This window comes from Lutra lutra, chromosome 5 (assembly GCF_902655055.1).
Source record: "Lutra lutra chromosome 5, mLutLut1.2, whole genome shotgun sequence".
NCBI classification, from domain to species: Eukaryota; Metazoa; Chordata; class Mammalia; order Carnivora; family Mustelidae; genus Lutra; species Lutra lutra.
In genome coordinates this window covers 119,666,830-119,682,401 of record NC_062282.1, presented here as the reverse complement: position 1 = coordinate 119,682,401, position 15,572 = coordinate 119,666,830, and the positions used below count along the sequence as shown (strand labels likewise).

Genomic DNA, 15,572 nt, shown 5'->3' with positions numbered 1-15,572 from the left:
GCTTTTTAATCTCTTCTTCTATTTTCAGTGACAGTCTAGCTGGATATCGTATTCTTGGCTGCATATTTTTCTCTTTTAGTGCTCAGAATATATCATGCCAGTCCTTTCTGTCCTGCCAGATCTGTGTGGATAGGTCTGCTGCCAATCTAATATTTCTACTGTTGTATGTTACAGATCTCTTGTTCCGAGCTGCTTTCAGGATTTTCTCTTTGTCACTGAGACTTGTAAGTTTACTATTAGATGACAGGGTGTGGACCTATTTTTATTGATTTTGAGGGGGATTCTCTGTGCCTCCTGGATTTTGTCTTGTTTTATTTTTTTAAGATTTTATTTATTTATTTGACAGACAGAGATCATGAGTGGGCAGAGAGGCAGGCAGAGAGAGAGAGGAGAAAGCAGCCTCCCTGTGGAGCAGAGAGCCCAATGTGGGGCTCAATCCCAGGACCCCTGGGATCATGACCCAAGCCAAAGGCAGAGGCTTAAACCCACTGAGCCACTCAGGCGCCCCATGCCTCCTGGATTTTGATGCTTGTTCCATTGCCAAATTAGGAAAATTCTCTGCTATAATTCGCTCCAATTTATCTCCTGCCCCCCTCTCTCTCTCTTCTTCCTCTGGGATCCCAATTATTCTAATATTGTCTTGTCTTATGGTATCACTTACCTCTCGAATTCTCCCCTCTTGGTCCAGTAGTTGTTTTTCTCTCTTTTACTCAGCTTCTTAATTCTCCATCATTTGGCCTTCTATATCACTAATTTTCTCTTTTGCCTCATTTATCCTAGTAAGAGCCTCCATTTATTTTACAGCTTTTTTAATTTCAACTTGGCTAGATTTTAGATTTATTTCTCTAGAAAGGGAGTTCATTTCTCCATAAAGGAATTCTCTAGTATCTTCCATGCCTTGTCGAGCCAGCTAGCACCTTGATAATCATCATTCTGAACTCTAGTTCTGACATCTTACTAATGTCCATATTGATTAGGTCCCTAGCTGTCGGTATGGCCTCTTGTTCTTTTTTTGTGTGTGTGGTGAAGAACTCACTTTCATTTTATCCAGATAAGAATAGATGAGTGAGAGAACAAAATAGTAAAAGGATAGCATTGACCCCAGAAAAATATACACTAACCAAATCAGAGGAAACCCAAAACTGGGGGGAGAGGAAGGGGAAAAAAGAAAAAAAAATAGATACATAATATATAAATATTATATATATGTATAAAACATTATAAATATATATATATATATACATATATATATATATAGGACTAGTGAATAGAACAGACACACACACTTGATTTTGGGTGTATTTTTGTCTTAGATGAAACTAACTCCCAAAATCTTAAAGAAAGAAAAACTTATTTATATATACAAAAATAAGGTTCAACACAATGAAGGGATGGAAAAGATTGTAAAGATGAAAATTAAAAAAAGATTCTAAAAAAGTAATTGATAAGAAGTTGGTTAAAAAAAAAAGAGGAAAGAATGTGATTAGGCTGGAGACAAGAACAAAGCCATGTTCTAGATTTAGGGTATATTTTGATCTATTAGAAGAAACTGGATCCCAAAATTTTAAAGAAAAAGAAAATCTATATGTATCAAAAAAGTAAGGTTAAATACAATGTAGGGATAAAATAGGACTATAACAATGAAAATTTAAAAAGATTTTTAAAAAAGTATTGATAAGATAAAATAGTTAAAAATATTAAATAGGAGAGGAAAAAGTTTTAAAATATAATAAGAAAAAATAAGATTTTAAAAAAATTAACTTGAAAAACTAAAGGATCATGTGAAAAATCCATGAATTCTGTGTGCTGTATTCCTCTAGTTCTGGAGTTCTGCAGTTCTCCTTGATTGGTGAACTTGGTCTTGGCTGATGTTCTTGCTGATCTTCTGGGGGAGGGGCCTGTTGAAATGATTCTCAAATGTTTTTGCCTGAGGTGGAATTACACTGCCCTTGCCTGGGGCTGGCTTAAGTAATCTTTTCTGTTTTGCTCTCCGTAGCTTTTGTTCCTTGAATGCTTTCCGTTCAGCTTTCGTGGATGCCAATGAAAATGGTGGCCTCCCAATCTCGGGCCTCATATGAGCCAAGAGCTCATGGACCCACTTCCCAGTGTGCCCTCAGAGAAAAGCAGTCAATCCCTCCCATCTTCCTGGTCTCCAGGAGCACTCTGAGCTCACCCAGCCTGTGCCTGAGTTTCTATTTCTGGTGCACAGTCCCCTTTGGAATCTCCAAACCCAGCAGATTCCTGCTGTATGCTCCTCCACCACTCATCCCAATGGAAGAAGGAGGGAGTCTCTCTGGATCTGCCACGTGTGGGGTTCCTGCTCAAAGAGCAGTGGTCTGACTGTCCCTGGATCACAGTTTAAGGTAACCCCAAGCTCTGTGCCCACTCCTTGGCTCCGTCTCTCAGCTTGCTTCCCCACTCTGATACCTGGGAGCTCTGCCACACTCAGGCAGCACTGGTCTTTCTGTGACCCTGAGGGTCCTGAGACCACACTGTGCCCACAAGGGTTCCACCCCCGTTTAACCACTAGAGTGACGTTTCTTAGTGGAGCAGACTTCTAAAATTTCCAATTTTGTGCTCCACTTCTCTACCGCTTGCCGGGAGCTGGCCTCTCCCCCCGGGGTCTCTCTTCCCGAACATCACTTCGGAATCACTTCTCTGCACGTCCTGCCTTCTGGAAAGTGGTCAATTTTCTGTTCCTAGAATTGCTGCTCTTCTTCTCTTTTATCAGGGCTTCAAATTGATTTGGTAACTATCTATCTGAACCCCTGGGACCTGATGATATTTAGATCTCCTACTCCCAGGGCTTATTTTATTTTTTAAAGATACATTTATTTTAGAGCGATAGGGGGAGAGTGTGTGTGATTGCTGCGGGCAGAGGCAGAGGTAAAGAGAGAAAGAACCCTAAGCAGACTCCGTGCTGTGAGCAGAGCTGCATCCAGGGCTCAATCCCAGGATCCTGAAATCACGACCTGAGCCAAATCCAAGAATTGGATGCTCAGTTAACTAGTCCCCCCAGGTACCCTGTAGCCCATTTTATTTTATTTTGAATTGGATTATAACTGATACACAGTGCTAGTATCAGCTGTATAACATAGTGATTTGATAAGTCTATGCATTATGTTATGCTCCCCATAAGTGTAGTTTTCATCTGTCACCATGCAGTGCTGTTCCAGTACCATCAACTATATTTCTTATACTGTACCTTTTATTTCTCTGACTTACCCATAGCTGGAAACCTGTATCTCCCACTCCCCTTCACCCATTTTGTCCATCCCTCCACCTTCTCCCCTCTGGCAGCCATCATTTTATTCTGTATATTTATAGGTCTGATTGCATATTCATCTTTTATTGTTGTTTATTCATTCATTTGGTTTTTTTAGATTGCACATATAACTGAAATCATATGGCATTAGTCTTTCTCTGTGTGACTTATTTCACTTAGCATTATAGGTCCATTGATGTCGCAGAGAGTAAGATCTCATCTTTTTTTATGACTAAGTGATATTCCACTGTGTGTGTGTGTGTGTGTGTGTGTGTGTGTGTGTGTGTGTGTATGTACATACCACATCTTCTTTTTTTTTTTTAAGATTTTATTTATTTATTCGACAGACAGAGATCACAAGTAGGCAGAAAGGCAGGCAGAGAGAGAGAGAAGCAGGCTACCCACTGAGCAGAGAGACCAACGCGTGGCTCGATCCCAAGACCCTGAGATCATGACCCGAGCCAAAGGCAGAGGCTTCAACCCACTGAGCCACCCAGGTGCCCCTATACCACATCTTTATCCACTCATCTATCAGTGGACACTTGGACTGCTTCCATATCTTGGCTATTGTAAATAATGATGCAGTAAACAGGGATGCATATATATTTTCAAATTAGTGTTACCATTTTCTTTGGATAAAAACTAAGAAGTGGAGTTATTGGATCATATTGTTTTTCTGTTTTAAGTTTTTTGAGGAACCTCATACTGTCTCCCACAATGGCTTGTATCAATTTATATTCCCACCAACAATGTCCAAGATTCCTCTTTCTCCATATCTTTGCCAACCCTTATTATTTCTTGTCTTTTTGATTTTAGCCATTCTGACAGGTGTGCGGTGGTATCTCATTATGATTTTGTGGTTTTTGATTTGCATGTCTCTGATGATGAGTAATGTTGAGCATCTTTTCATGGGTCTGTTAGCCATCTGTATGTCTTTGGAAAAATATCTTTTCAGAACTTCTGCCCATTTTTAATTGGATTCTTTGGCTTTTTTGGTGCTGAGTTATATGAATTCTTTACGTAATTTGGATATTAACCCTTTGTCAAATATATCATTGGCAAATATCTTCTTTTATCCAGTAGGTTGCCTTTTTGTTTTGTTGATGTTTTCTTTCACTGTACAAAAGCTTTTTTTGATATAGTCCCAATAGTTTAATTTTGCTTTTGTTCCCCTTGCCTTAGGAGATACAGCCAGAGAAGTATTGCTAAGGCCAGTGTCAAAGAAATCACTGCCTATTGTTTTTTTTTTTTTTAGATGTTTTATGGTTTCAAGTCTCACATTTAGATCTTTAATCCATCTGGAGTTTATTTTTGTATGTGGTGTTGGAAAGTGGTCCAGCTTCATTCTTTTGCATGTTGCTGTCCAGTTTTCCCAGCATCATTTGTTGAAGAGACTGTCTTTTCTCTATTGTATATTCTTGCCTCCTTTGCCATAGATTAATTGGCCATATAATTGTGGGTATATTTCTGGGCTCTCTGTTCTGTTCTATTGAACTATGTGTCTATATTTGTGCTAGTACCATACTGTTTTGATTATGGCTTTGTAATATATCTTGAAATCAGGAATTTTGCTATTTCTAGTTTTGTTCTTCTTTCTCAAGATTGCTTTGGCCACTCAGAGTCTTTTGTGGTCCCATACAGATTTTAGTATTATTTGTTCTAGTTCTGTGAAAAATGCTGTTAGTATTTTGATAGAGCTTGCATTAAATCTGTAGGTCATTTTGAAAAGTATGGACATTTTAACATTATTAATCTTCTAATCCATAAGCATGTGATATCTTTTTCTTCAATTTCTTCATGTTTAATAATTATCAGAGTACAGATCTTTTACCTCCTTGGTTAAGTTTATCCCTAGGTTGTTTTTTTTTTTTTTTTTAAGATTTTATTTATTTATTTGAGGGAGAATGAGTGACAGAGACCATGAGAGAGGAGAAGGTCAGAGGGAGAAGCAGACTCCCCAAGGAGCCGGGAGCCCCATGCGGGACTCGATCCTGGAAGTCTGGGATCATGACCTGAGCTGAAGGCAGTCGCTCAACCAACTGAGCCACCCAGGTGCCCTATCCCTAGGTTTTGGTATATTTAGGTTTTTAGTTTAGTTTTGTTTTGTTTTTGGATTTTTGGTGGAATTATAACTGGAATGTAAATGTAATAGGTACGTTTATCTTAAATTTTCTTTCTGCTACTTTATTATTAGTGTATACAAATACAGCGATTTCTTTTTTTTTTTTTTTAAAGATTTTATTTATTTATTTGACAGAGAGATCACAAGTAGGCAGAGAGGCAGGCAGGGAGCGGGGGGAAGCAGGCTCCCCACTGAGCAGAGAGCCCAATGCAAGACTCAATCCCAGGACCCTGAGATCATGACCCGAGCTGAAGGCAGAGGCTTAACCCACTGAGCCACCCAGGCACCCCAATACAGCTGATTTCTGAGTATTAATTTTGTAAGCTCCTACTTTATGGAATTAATTTATTACTTCTAATAGTTTTTTGGAGTGATTTCTGTCTTTTTAATTTCTTTCTTCTACCTTGGCTGCCTTCTTTTGTATTAAAGAAATCAAATGCACATTTTTATTTTTAGTGTAACTTTACATTTTGATTAATTTCTTCATGTTTGCTCTAGACAATAATGTACATCTTTTTTTTTTTAAATTTTATTTTTTATAAACATATATTTTTATCCCCAGGGGTACAGGTCTGTGAATCACCAGGTTTACACATTTCACAGCACTCACCATAGCACATACCCAACCCCAGTGTCATAACCCCACCCCCCTTCTCCCAACCCCCCTCCTCCCATCAACCCTCAGTTTGTTTTGTGAGATTAAGAGTCACTTATGGTTTGTCTCCCTCCCAGTCCCATCTTGTTTCATTTATTCTTCTCCTACCCCCTTAACCCCCCATGTTGCATCTCCTCTCCCTCATATCAGGGAGATCATATGATAGTTGTCTTTCTCCGATTGACTTATTTCTCTAAGCATGATACCCTCTAGTTCCATCCACATCATCGCAAATGGCAAGATTTCATTTCTTTTGATGGCTGCATAGTATTCCATTGTGTATATATACCACATCTTCTTTATCCATTCGTCTGTTGATGGACATCTAGGTTCTTTCCATAGTTTGACTATTGTAGACATTGCTGCTCTAAACATTTGGGTGCGCGTGCCCCTTCGGATCACTACGTTTGTGTCTTTAGGGTAAATACCCAGCAGTGCAATTGCTGGGTCAGAGGGTAGTTCTATTTTCAACATTTTGAGGAACTTCCATGCAGTTTTCCAGAGTGGTTGCACCAGCTTGCATTCCCACCAACAGTGTAGGAGGGTTCCCCTTTCTCCGCATCCTTGCCATCATCTGTCATTTCCTGACTTGTTAATTTTAGCCATTCTGACTGGTGTGAGGTGATATCTCATGGTGGTTTTGATTTGTATTTCTCTGATGCCAATTGATATGGAGCACTTTTTCATGTGTCTGTTGGCCATCTGAATGTCTTCTTTGCAGAAATGTCTGTTCATGTCTTCTGCCCATTTCTTGATTGGATTATTTGTTCTTTGGGTGTTGAGTTTGCTAAGTTCTTTATAGATTTTGGACACTAGCCCTTTATCTGATATGTCGTTTGCAAATATCTTCTCCCATTCTGTCAGTTGTCTTTTGGTTTTGTTCACTGTTTCCTTTGCTGTGCAAAAGCTTTTGATCTTGATAAAATCCCAATAGTTCATTTTTGCCCTTGCTTCCCTTGCCTTTGGCGATGTTCCTAGGAAGATGTTGCTGCGGCTGAGGTCGAAGAGGTTGCTGCCTGTGTTCTCCTCAAGGATTTTGATGGATTCCTTTCTCACATTGAGATCCTTCATCCATTTTGAGTCTATTTTCGTGTGTGGTGTAAGGAAATGGTCCAATTTCATTTTTCTGCATGTGGCTGTCCAATTTTCCCAGCACCATTTATTGAAGAGGCTGTCTTTTTTCCAGTGGACATTCTTTCTTGCTTTGTCGAAGATTAGTTGACCATAGAGTTGAGGGTCTATTTCTGGGCTCTCTATTCTGTTCCATTGATCTATGTGTCTGTTTTTGTGCCAGTACCATGCTGTCTTGATGATGACAGCTTTGTAATAGAGCTTGAAGTCCGGAATTGTGATGCCACCAACTTTGGCTTTCTTTTTCAATATTCCTTTGGCTATTCGAGGTCTTTTCTGGTTCCATATAGATTTTAGGATTATTTATTCCATTTCTTTGAAAAAAATGGATGGTACTTTGATAGGAATTGCATTAAATGTGTAGATTGCTTTAGGTAGCACAGACATTTTCACAATATTTATTCTCCCAATCCAGGAGCATGGAACATTTTTCCATTTCTTTGTGTCTTCCTCAATTTCTTCATTAGTACTTTATAGTTTTCTGAGTATAGATTCTTAGCCTCTTTGGTTAGGTTTATTCCTAGGTATCTTATAGTTTTGGGTGCAATTGTAAATGGGATGGACTCCTTAATTTCTCTTTCTTCTGTCTTGTTGTTGGTGTAGAGAAATGCAACTGATTTCTGTGCATTGATTTTATATCCTGACACTTTACTGAATTCCTGTACAAGTTCTAGCAGTTTTGGAGTGGAGTCTTTTGGGTTTTCCACATATAGTATCATATCATCTACAAAGAGTGATAGTTTGACTTCTTCTTTGCCGATTTGGATGCCTTTAATTTCCTTTTGTTGTCTGATTGCTGAGGCTAGGACTTCTAGTACTATGTTGAATAGCAGTGGTGATAATGGACATCCCTGCCATTTTCCTGACCTTAGTGAAAAAGCTTTCAGTTTTTCTCCATTGAGAATGATATTTGGGGTGGGTTTTTCATAGATGGCTTTGATAATATTGAGGTATGTGCCCTCTATCCCTACACTTTGAAGAGTTTTGATCAGGAAGGGATGCTGTACTTTGTCAAATGCTTTTTCAGCATCTATGGAGAGTATCATATGGTTCTTGTTCTTTCTTTTATTAATGTGTTGTATCACATTGATTGATTTGCATATGTTGAACCAACCTTGCAGCCCTGGAATAAATCCCACTTGGTCGAGGTGAATGATCCTTTTAATGTACTGTTGAATCCTATTGGCTAGTATTTTGGTGAGAATTTTTGCATCTGTGTTCATCAAGGGTATTGGTCTGTAGTTCTCTTTTTTGATGGGATCCTTGTCTGGTTTTGGGATCAAGGTGATGCTGGCCTCATAAAATGAGTTTGGAAGTTTTCCTTCCATTTCTATTTTTTGGAACAGTTTCAGGAGAATAGGAATTAGTTCTTCTTTAAATGTTTGGTAGAATTCCCCCGGGAAGCCGTCTGGCCCTGGGCTTTTGTTTGTTTGGAGATTTTTGATGACAGTTTCAATCTCCTTACTGGTTATGGGTCTGTTCAGGCTTTCTATTTCTTCCTGGTTCAGTTGTGGTTGTTTATATGTCTCTAGGAATGCATCCATTTCTTCCAGATTGTCCAATTTGTTGGCGTAGAGTTGCTCATAGTATGTTCTTATAATTGTCTGTATTTCTTTGGTGTTCGTTGTGATCTCTCCTCTTTCATTCATGATTTTATTGATTTGGGTCCTTTCTCTTTTCTTTTTGATAAGTCTGGCCAGGGGTTTATCAATCTTATTAATTCTTTCAAAGAACCAGCTCCTAGTTTCGTTGATTTGTTCTATTCTTTTTTTGGATTCTATTTCATTGATTTCTGCTCTGATCTTTATGATTTCTCTTCTCCTGCTGGGTTTAGGGTTTCTTTCTTGTTCTTTCTCCAGCTCCTTTAGGTGTAGGGTTAGGTTGTGTACCTGAGACCTCTCTTGTTTCTTGAGAAAGGCTTGTACTGCTATATATTTTCCTCTCAGGACTGCCTTTGTTGTGTCCCACAGGTTTTGAACCGTTGTGTTTTCATTATCAGTTGTTTCCATGAATTTTTTCAATTCTTCTTTAATTTCCTGGTGGACCCATTCATTCTTTAGAAAGATGCTGTTTAGTCTCCATGTATTTGGGTTCTTTCCAAATTTTCTCTTGTGATTGAGTTCTAGCTTCAGAGCATTGTGGTCTGAAAATATGCAGGGAATGATCCCAATCTTTTGATACCGGTTGAGACCTGATTTAGGACCGAGGATGCGATCTATTCTGGAGAATGTTCCATGTGCACTAGAGAAGAATGTGTATTCTGTTGCTTTGGGATGAAATGTTCTGAATATATCTGTGATGTCCATCTGGTCCAGTGTGTCATTTAAGGCCTTGATTTCCTTGTTGATCTTTTGCTTGGATGATCTGTCCATTTCAGTGAGGGGAGTGTTAAAGTCCCCTACTATTATTGTATTATTGTTGATGTGTTTCTTTGATTTTGTTATTAATTGGTTTATATAGTTGTCTGCTCCCACGTTAGGGGCATAGATATTTAAAATTGTTAGATCTTCTTGTTGGACAGATTCTTTGAGTATGATATAGTGTCCTTCTGCATCTCTTATTTATAGTCTTTGGCTTAAAATCTAATTGATCTGATATAAGGATTGCCACTCCTGCTTTCTTCTGATGTCCATTAGCATGGTAAATTCTTTTCCACCCCCTCACCTTAAATCTGGAGGTGTCTTCGAGTTTAAAATGAGTTTCTTGTAGGTAACATATAGATGGGTTTTGTTTTTTTATCCATTCTGATACCCTGTGTCCTTTGATTTGGGCATTTAGCCCATTAACATTCAGGGTAAGTATTGAGAGATATGAATTTAGTGCCATTGTATTGCCTGTAAGGTGACTGTTATTGTATATTGTTTCTGCTCCTTTCTGATCAACTACTTTTAGGGTCTCTCTTTGCTTAGAGGACCCCTTTCAATATTTCCTGTAGAGCTGGTTTGGTGTTTGCAAATTCTTTCAGTTTTTGTTTGTCCTGGAAGCTTTTAATCTCTCCTTCTATTTTCAATGATAGCCTAGCTGGATATAGTATTCTTGGCTGCATGTTTTTCTCATTTAGTACTCTGAATATATCATGCCAGCTCTTTCTGGCCTGCCAGGTCTCTGTGGATAAGTCTGCTGCCAATCTAATATTTTTACCATTGTATGTTACAGACTTCTTTTCCCGGGCTGCTTTCAGGATTTTCTCTTTGTCACTAAGACTTGTAAATTTTACTATTAGGTGACGAGGTGTGGACCTATTCTTATTGATCTTGAGGGGGGTTCTCTGAACCTCCTGGCTTTTGATGCTTGCTCCCTTTGCCATATTGGGGAAATTCTCTCCAATAATTCTCTCCAATATACCTTCTGCTCCCCTCTCTCTTTCTTCTTCTAGAATCCCAATTATTCTAATGTTGTTTCGTCTTATGGTGTCACTTATCTCTCGAATTCTCCCCTCGTGGTTCAGGAGCTATTTGTCCCTCTTTTGCTCAGCTTCTTTATTCTCTGTCATTTGGTCTTCTATATCACTAATTCTTTCTTCTGCCTCATTTATCCTAGCAGTGAGAGCCTCCATTTTTGATTGCACCTCATTAATAGCTTTTTTTATTTCAACTTGGTTAGATTTTAGTTCTTTTATTTCTCCAGAAAGGGCTTTTATCTCTCCAGAAAGGGTTTCTCTAATATCTTCCATGCCTTTTTTGAGCCTGGCTAGAACCTTGAGAATCATCATTCTGAACTCTAGATCTGACATATTACCAATGTTTGTATTGATTATGTCCCTAGCCTTTGGTACTACCTCTTGTTCTTTTTTTTGTGGTGAATTTTTCCGCCTTGTCATTTTGTCCAGATAAGAGTATATGAAGGAACAAGTAAAATACTAAGAGGGTGGCAACAACCCCAGGAAAATATGCTTTAACCAAATCAGAAGAGATCCCAAATTGTGAGGGGGGAGAAAATTCAGAAAGAGGTTCAGAAAGAAAGAACAAAAAACAAAAACAATTAAAAAAAGAAAACGAATAAAGAAAAAATATAAAAAAGAAAAAAATATATATATTAGATAAATTAGTTAAAAATGTTAAAAAAGAAAAGGTTAAAAGTTAAAAAAAATCTGGCAGAATAAGAGAAAAAAAATTGAAAAAGAAAAAAAATTAAGTTAACTGCAAGGCTAAAGAATCATGGGGAGAAAGCCATGAGTTCCGTGCTTTGCTTTCTCCTCCTCTGGAATTCTGCTGCTCTCCTTGGTATTGGAACTGCAGTCCTTGGTAGGTGAACTTGGTCCTGGCTGGATTTCTTGTTGATCTTCTGGGGGAGGGGCCTGTTGTATTGATTCTCATGCGTCTTTGCCTCTGGTGGAATTGCACCGCCCTTACCAGGGACCGGGCTGAGTAATCCGCTCCGGTTTGCTTTCGGGAGCTTTTGTTCCCTGAGTGCTTTCCGTAGAGTTCTGGAGGGCGGGAATGAAGATGGCGGCCTCCCAGTCTCTGGCCTGGAGGAGCCGAGAGCCGGAGGCTCCACTCCTCAGTGCGCCCTCAGAGAACAGCGCCCAATTACTCCCACCACCCTGGCCTCTGGCCGCGCTCCGAGCTGACCGAGCCTGCGACCAGTTCAAGGTAACCCCGAGTTTAGAGCTCACTCCTTGGCTCTGTCTCTGTAGCCCGCTTCCCCGTTCTAATACCTGTAAGCTCTGCGACACTCAGACACCCCCGATCCTTCTGTGACCCTGCAGGATCTGAGGCCACACTGACCCCGCGTGGGCTTCACCCCGGTTAAGCCTCCGGAGCGATGTCCCTCAGTGGAACAGACTTTTAAAAGTCCTGATTTTGTGCTCCGTTGCTCCGCCGCTTGCCGGGAGCCGGACCCTCCCCCCGCGGTCTATCTTCCCGTCGCTTTGGATTCACTTCTCCACCAGTCCTACCTTTCAGAAAGTGGTTGATTTTCTGTTCTAGAATTGCTGTTGTTCTTCTCTTCGATCTCCCGTTGGATTTGTAGGTGTTTGCAATCTTTAGATAAGCTATCTAGCTGATCTCCTGCTACCTGAAGTAGTCTCAGCCTGCTACTTCTTCACCATCTTGACTCCTTCCCCTGTACATCTTAATTTATCACAACCAACTTAATACCAAACAGATCCTACCAACTTAATTTTGATAAAATATAGAAACTTTATTTCAATATAGTTTTATTCCTTCCTCATCTTTTCTGCTGTTATTGTCATATGTATTAACATATTCCATGTTATAAACTGAACAATGTATTGTTATAATTTTTAATGCAATCAGTGAAAATAAATGTAATACTTTTAGCTTTGTGGGGATGTTTTTGGAAGTGCTATGTCCAGCATGGGGATTGAACTCACAACCCCGAGACCAAGGGTCACATGGTCTACTAGCTGAGCCTCCCAGGCAGTCTTTTATATTAACCCTCATATTTACCATTTTCGGACCTCTCCATTTCCTACTCTGCACTTAAATTAACATGTGGTGTCATTTTCTTTAAGCTGAAAATTTTCCTTGTATTTAAGACAGGTCTCCTAGCAACAAAGTCTCAGTCTTTATTTCATCTTCAGTTTTAAAAGTGATCGCCTTATTTCATCTTCGATTTAAAGGATATCTATTCTTGTTATAGAATATATAGTGGGCAGGTTTTTTTCTCACCATTTAAAATTTCTCAGTGACTGACTGCTGGCCTCCATTGTTTTATTGGTACTTCGTTGTATGGGATGAGTTAGTTTTGTTGCTTCCAAGATTTTCTGTTTGTCTTTGTAATTCAGTAGTTTGATTATGCTATGTCTAGATATTGATCTCTTTATAATTGTCCTACCTTGTGACTATCAAATTTCTTTGATAAGTATATTAATTTGCTTCAAATTGGTATGTTTTTGTCCTTTATTTCTTCATGTATTTTTTCTATCCCTCTGTCTTCACTCCTGGGATACTCATTACATGTATGTATGTATGTATGTTTGACATACATACATACATACAGAGGTAGTGACAGAGTTCAGGAGAAGGGAGGAGAGGGAAATGCAGGCTGCCCACTTAGCAGGGAACCCAATGCAGGGCCCTATCCCAGGACCTTGGGGAACATGATCTGAGCCGGAGGCAGACTGTTAACCAGCTGAACCACCCAGGAGCCCCTCATTAAATGTTTCATTATATGGTTTTGATAGTCCCAAATGTCTCTGAGTCTTTGTTCATTAACAAAAAAAAAAACAAAAAAACAAAAAAACGTTTTTTTATCCTTTCTTCGGATTGGGTAATTTCTATTTATCTAATTTAGATTCACTGATTCTTTCATCAGTTTATCTTGAATCTGCTGTCATTCCCCTCTAGTCAGTTTTCTTTCTTTCTTTCTTTCTTTTTTGTTAAAGACTTATTTATTTTAGAAAGAGAGAGCATGAGTGGGGGAGGGAGAGTAGAAGAGGGAGAGGGATATTATCTCAAGCAAATTTGAGCTTGGAACCTGATGCCACACAGAGCTTAATCCCATGACCCTGAGATTATGACCTGAGCAGAAATCAAGAATTGGATGCTTAACTGACAAAGCCACCCAAAGTCCCCCATTGCTAGTGAATTTTCTGATTGTACTTTTCAACTTCAAAATTCCATTTGATTTTTTTTTTAGTTTTTTTTATTTTTTCAGCATAACAGTATTCATTATTTTTGCACCACACCCAGTGCTCCATGCAATCCGTGCCCTCTACAATACCCACCACCTGGTGCCCCCAACCTCCCACCCCCCACCCCTTCAAAATTCTCAGATCGTTTTTCAGAGTCCATAGTCTCTCATGGTTCACCTCCCCTTCCAATTTCCCTCAACTCCCTTCTCCTCTCCATCTCCCCTTGTCCTCCATGCTATTTGTTATGCTCCACAAATAAGTGAAACCATATGATAATTGACTCTCTCTGCTTGACTTATTTCACTCAGCATAATCTCTTCCAGTCCCGTCCATGTTGCTACAAAACTTGGGTATTCATCCTTTCTTTTTTCTTTTTCTTTTTTTTTTTTTTTTTACAGCTTTATAAACATATATTTTTATCCCCAGGGGTACAGGTCTGCGAATCGCCAGGTTTACACACTTCACAGCACTCACCATAGCTCATACCCTCCCCAATATCCATAACCCCATCCCCCTCTCCCAACGCCCTTCCCCCATCAATCCATTTGATTTTTTAAAAAATTTGTTTCCTTGTTGAGAACCTCTTTTATTTATTGTTTCTTGCTTTCATTCTTTAAGTAAGATCACCTTTGGTTCTTTGAATATATTGGTAATAACTGCTTTGAGGTCTTTGTTTAAATCTAACATTTAGGGACACTCAAATGGTTTCCCCTATTTCTTTGCATGTTTCATAATTTCTTGTTGAAAACTGGGTATTTTAGATCACCTATTATAGGAACTCTGGGTTCTGATTTTTTTTTTCCTCTCTTAAGGTTGTTGTTGCTTTGTTCATTTGTTTGTTTCTTGGCTTAGTAATTTGCCTAACTAAGTACAGTGACATCTGTCTCCCTTGTGATGTGTGGCACTGATAAAATCAGTTTTTTTGTTTTCGTTTGGGTTGGTTTTCGAGTTTTAATATTTTGGTTTGAGTTTTGCATTTGGCTTTCTAGGACTTGCTCCTGTGTCTATATATCTTAAATTATGAACTGATTGTTGGACACTGCTTGTGTTTAAATACATGGAGTCATAAAGTCTTCTGTCGTCTATCCATGGATCTCTATAGAGAATGCATTTAAAGTTTACATAGTTTTCAGGTGTGTTCTGGCTTTCAGTCTCTGCTGGCCTCTTTCACATTTGCTCTATATATGTGATTATTTGGCCTCGGGAATGTGTGACTAGCTTTGTTTCTCTCTGGTCTCCCTTGCACATTCTCTCAACCTTAGCCAAGAATATGTCTGCCGCATTTATGACCATGGCCTTGGACTAATGGAGCTGTTTACTTTCCTTGCTTGCCAGTTTCTAAGATCATCACTTCCCGGGAAACACTGTTAGACATGGGCATATCCTGCCCCTGAAGTTCAAGTTACCCCGTCTTTGACCACAACAAAGATGTTTCCAGTCTTTTTTTTTTTTTTTTTTTTTTAAGATTTTATTCATTCATTTGACTGAGAGAGAGAGACGAAGAGCATAAGCAAGGAGAGCAGCAGCTAGAGGAAGAGGGAGAAGCAGGCTCCCCGATCCTGGGCTTGATCCCAGGACCCTGGGTTCATGACTTGAGCTGAAGACAGACACTTAGCCAGCTGAGCCACCCAGAGCCCCAGATGTTTACAGTCTTAATGATCTTCCCCATCCTGGAATAACCTCTGTACTGAATGAATTGTGGTTGATGGTGATGAGAGAGGCCAGACCAGAACGTGACAATGTCCTAGTGTTCTTATCTAAAAATTAGCAGTCTTTCAAATAAACATGCTTCTTGAATTGT

General features: G+C 39.2%; 1 protein-coding gene across 4 annotated transcripts in view; it reads left to right on the top strand.

The window, feature by feature from the left end:
• KIAA0825 (KIAA0825 ortholog) overlaps positions 1–15,572 on the top strand; it is a 407,438-nt gene that overhangs the window by 19,494 nt on the left and 372,372 nt on the right. Inside the window, exon 2 of one of the 4 annotated variants that reach the window (XM_047731566.1) lies at positions 1,997–2,363. The exons of the other annotated variants lie outside the window; for them this stretch is intronic. The gene's annotated coding sequence lies outside the window, so the exon portion shown is untranslated. The remainder of the gene's footprint in view (positions 1–1,996; positions 2,364–15,572) is intronic. 4 annotated transcript variants of the gene reach the window in all.